Raw genomic sequence first — 5,000 nt, 5'->3', positions numbered from 1 at the left:
TGACTCCAAGGACTCGGATAGGATGGCAACATCGTCGGCAAAGTCAAGGTCCGAGACCTTAATATTGCCTAGTGTTGCTCCGCACTGACTTTGGCTAGTAGCTCTGCCCATTATCCAGTCCATACAAGTGTTGAAAAGTGTGGGTGCAAGGACACGGCCTTGCCTCACCCCTGAATTAACAGGGAAGAAGTTCGACATACCCCCACCACACTTTACAGCACTTTCAGTACCAGTATAGAGGCTTGCTATCAGGCCAATAATCTGTGTCGGAATTCCCCTGAGCCTCAGGATCTCCCATAGCGATTCCCGATGCACCGAGTCAAACGCCTTCTTGAGGTCGATGTAGGCTGCGAGCAACCCACGACCAAACTCACGACGGCGTTCCACAATTACTCGAAGCGCTAGTATACGGTCTATTGTGGACTTGCCAGGAGTAAATCCAGACTGCTCCGGTCTCTGGTGCCTCAGTAGGTGGTTGCGGATCCGTTTCAGAAGAATGTGGGCGAGAACCTTGCCTGGTATGCTGAGCAGTGTAATGCCACGGTAGTTGCTACAGTCCCATCGATCCCCTTTCCCCTTCCAGAGAGGGATGACCACGCCCCTCAGCAGGTCAGGGGGAATGGTACCAGACTGCCAAATGGCAGTCAGGACTGTATGCAGGCCCTGAGCCATAGGTTCACCCCCAGCCTTTAGCAGTTCAGCAGGGATATCACATATGCCTGCAGCTTTCCCACTCTTCAGCTTGGAAATCGCCAGCCTAACCTCTGTTAGGGTAGGAGGTTCCTCGCTGATGGGTGGGTCCGGCACAGGCACTGCGACATCGCTTGCATCTAAGCTAACTGTTGGAGGGTCCACCTGGTACAACTGTTCAAAATACGCAGTCCAACGTTCACGAACCCCAACATGATCTGAGATGATCCGTCCATCCGCTGATCGGACTGCAGTCATCTGTGAGGAGGGATTAGGGTTCAGTTTTCTCAGGGCTTGGTAGGCAGGGCGAAGGTCATTTACCAAGAAATGGCCTTCGACCTCCTCAGCAAGATTCCTAATGCGCTGAAAAAATTGGTAGAGCTGGCTAGGGAATGTCTGCAATCTAAGGCTGCATAATATACATATTTAATCAGAAACTCATCAGTTTGTGGGGATCCTGTCAAAGCCAACACTACATGTTATTCTTCCAAGCCAAGCTAGCTCCCTTCTAACTAAAATCAACAGCCTACGTAAGACTAACTAGTACAATCACTACCAGCTTTTAGAAACGTGATACTACCATCACTAATTTCGAACAGCTTCAAAGTACTTCTCACTTTGCAGCCTCAAACAAAAAGATTTTAAATGACCGAGGCAAGCAACAGAGTTCCTGATTGACACTGAAGCAGAGGTTATTGTCCTTCCTGCATCTGAAAGCCACTTAACACTGCCCCTTCTTCAAAACTGCTAGGCAGTGCAATGAAAATCCCAGCGTATAAGCGATAAACTCTCAACCAATTTACATTCCAGTAAACGTATGTAGTAGATGTTTCTGGTGCTTTTTCATAATTCAATATCAAGAATCAGAAACTTTATGACTTCTCAGTATTGTCCTCAGTCAATGCCGAAGTTCTTCCTGTCTCCAGCACACATCTGCAAAATTTAACTCATCACTGTTTAACGAATACTAAAGCCAATGTTCCACTCCAGAGTTTGTATCTCTGTTCCAACAAGATTTCATTTACCAAAGGTGACCACAGAGCTCTGAACTCTCTTAACAGTGATGGACTGTTATTCAATTCTCATAGAAAAACTAACCCTTAACTGGCTCTTTATCTTAAAGATTGTTTAAATCAAAGCCTTCAGACATCCAAATGACTATCATTATCTTATATTTAGGCTTGTATAGTTATGAGAATGCCCATTGGGCATAAGAATATAAAACAATTTTTTCAGAGTCATTAGTGTAGTTCTGCATGGATTGCTATTTATACTTGGTAAAATACTCTTTATCAGAAAAGGTGAAGCACACACACGTCTTCTACGTACAGAAATTTTGCGTGTATACATGCCAATCGACGATATACTCCATTTGTTTAGTAAAATATCACTCAGTAAAAAAAGAAAAAATCAAAATATTTTATATGTCTGATACTATGGGAAATGTATGTAAACATATATATTAAACATCAAATGAAAAGAATAAATAAGATGTGTTGCCTTATCTTCCTCTTTTCTGAAACTGAATACACTATAGTTTCCGATTTTAGCTTTATGTATGCTAAACTTTTCTCTTTACTTTTTAAAACTTTTTCACATAATTCTGATTTCATGGATATATAAATTTCGATTACGTCCATTCAACCGCCTTTCTTGACAACGAGAGCCATCTATGATAAATATTCAAAACCAGGACAACCATGCCCCTCCATCCTGTAAACAAACAGTAACCTTGTTGTCAGCCACAACACTGGTCTGGAAACAAAATCATGAAAACGACTATACTTGAAACATTACATGGAACCACAACTACAGAATTGGACTTTCCTTTGTTGATTCAAACTATAATAATTACGCGAGAAAGCAGAAATGCTTCACTATATCCAATTATATATAAAAACAATAATTTACTTTTCCATGTTCGTAATCATCATCCACTATCATTTCGTTATGCAATAATGGTGTGAAGTTAAACCGGGACCAGGCGAGAAAGACTGCTTCTCATTGTTTCGCTGCCAATGTGAAGGCATCTGAAGGCTTCCACTCTCTCGCACCACGTTGCTACGAGTGTGGACGCGAGTATTCACAAGGCATTGGTTTCCAGCGTGTAAATCACAGAGGTGTCAAACTCAAGAGCCTTTGACGGACAATTATTAATTTCCATTTCTTGAGGACAGACAACAAAGGCCACAAACCTACAAACTTAGGATTAATATATATATATATATATATATATATATATATATATATATATATATATATATACATATATATATATACATATATATACATATATATATATATATATATATATATATATATATATATATATATATATATATATATATATATATATATAATGGTATTGCGAGCCTGTACGTAGTTTGTTCTACTTAGTAAATGAAACTATTGTCGTTTTGAATAAAGCATTATTTATGATTTTCTAGTCCCTTAATCATATATCCTATATTTCACGACGATCTTAATATCACACGCTAATAATTAATTACGACAATCCCAATGGCCATCAGTCTGGCAACCCTGATGTAAATATAAACAGTGACATTTCACAAAGGTTAAAAAGAATGAAATATTTTATTGTTTATATATTCAATATTTCATTACTCACTCTCTACGAAAAGATATTGGTTCAGGAAGTGTATACGTTAGAGCATGGTGGAAGGCTGCGATGATTGTGGTGTCCTGATAAATTATGTACAGAAGATTAAATAATCTGGCCGCTATGATAAGGAAACACAAAATCGTGAATAGTTACGAATGATGACAAATATCTTCACAATATAACAGATGTAAACAATTTATCTCCGTCAGAAATGCACCAGTTAAATACACCTCTTGTGTTGTGAAGATAGTCGATCTTATCCATACTTTTTTTTTCTACATTTGTCACAATAAATACGGTTCACTAAAATCGTGAGGTTTTAAGTGAGGACAAGAACACCATTGCCTTCACAGTAGAGTGATTTCAAAGCGGATCAACTTTCCCTTATGATAAGTGACAGGAGAGCAAAGGAACGTATATTCTCTAGTGACGTGATTCTGACGGAAAAAACGCATTTGATGATCGCTCTTTTGTAGCGTATTTGGCGGTTTCGAATCCCGACAGTTATGTGCAGTTTTCATTCTTTTAAACTTGGTCAATGTTTGTATTAATGTAAATACGCAAAACTGTGATGATTTTTTTAGGACGGGGGAGTAGCAACATTTTTATTAAAATGGACATTTATTCCCTTACTAGTTTCCGCGTTTCAGCATTTTTCGGTGTAACAGATAACATCACATCCAAAATCTTAATATAAAGGCAATTTTACCTTCTTAACCTTTCCATTTTTTTTCGTAGATAATGAATACACACACACATACTACGATCTTATACTAACACCAACGTCGTTCTTTAAAAAAAAAAAAAAAAAACATGGCTTGGATTTCCCGTAACTGTAATCGCTTGGGAAATTTACAGCCTTCCCATAACCCACATCGTAGATATCACAACAATAAATGTTCTGTGTTCTTAGGGAGCTAAACATATCCGAAAGGCTAAAATCACTACTGTTTGCAATTTAAGATTCCCTTCTGGAAAAGATTAAAAGATGAAAATATCGTAATACTTGGAATCTCCAAACCACTCCCTCAACAAAGCTACCTTGCTCTTGCCTGGACGACCACTCTCAGTCTGCTCGTCGTCAAGACCACATTGGCAGTCTCCGAGTCCTCCGTGCAGTGTTTTCAGTAAGCAGCAATCGGTATGTACTTTCCTAAACATCTTTCTGTGATAATGAGTCTGTTTTAGGTGAAACGTCTCATTATAAGCATACAATGAAACTATTGTAGTCATTCGGGCGCCAGTGAAATACGTAAAACGTTGAAAAAATACGTAAAGATATAGGAAAATTTTGCATAATGGTGCTTACTAGTGGTGGCGTATCGATTACTCAGTAATTATAATTTCCAGTAATCGATTGTCAAACGATTATTCCCGGTGTCAGGGTTGAACGGAGGACCTCAATAAATCTAACACAAATCACCATGGCATTTTTGTTTACTCTACAGGGTGATGCAAGATATTTCTTGTGCGAATGCTTGGTTATGAAGTAATGATTCTATTCTTTCTTTCTTTTTCTGGCGCATATTTACTCAAATTTCTCCTTTACGATTGTTATTGCCCGGGTGTCTGGGTGGTGGTCAGAAAGCAGGGAACCGTTTCAAAACACGCACACACCCACGCGCGAGAGACAGACAGACAGACAAATAGAGAGGTGTATTTATGCACTAAAATCATAAAGTATACC

General features: G+C 38.9%; 2 protein-coding genes across 2 annotated transcripts in view; one reads left to right on the top strand and one right to left on the bottom strand.

Moving 5' to 3' along the window:
• LOC119580148 (venom protease-like) overlaps positions 1-4,431 on the bottom strand; it is a 33,253-nt gene extending 28,822 nt beyond the window's left edge. The window contains exon 1 of the mRNA XM_037928111.1: positions 4,355-4,431. The gene's annotated coding sequence lies outside the window, so the exon portion shown is untranslated. The remainder of the gene's footprint in view (positions 1-4,354) is intronic.
• LOC119580149 (CLIP domain-containing serine protease 2-like) overlaps positions 4,325-5,000 on the top strand; it is a 13,492-nt gene continuing 12,816 nt past the window's right edge. The window contains exon 1 of the mRNA XM_037928112.1: positions 4,325-4,454. The gene's annotated coding sequence lies outside the window, so the exon portion shown is untranslated. The remainder of the gene's footprint in view (positions 4,455-5,000) is intronic.

Source organism: Penaeus monodon, chromosome 13 (genome assembly GCF_015228065.2).
Source record: "Penaeus monodon isolate SGIC_2016 chromosome 13, NSTDA_Pmon_1, whole genome shotgun sequence".
Taxonomy (NCBI): Eukaryota; Metazoa; Arthropoda; class Malacostraca; order Decapoda; family Penaeidae; genus Penaeus; species Penaeus monodon.
Note: the sequence above shows the minus strand (reverse complement) of the source record. Positions and strands in the feature narration are given on the sequence as shown.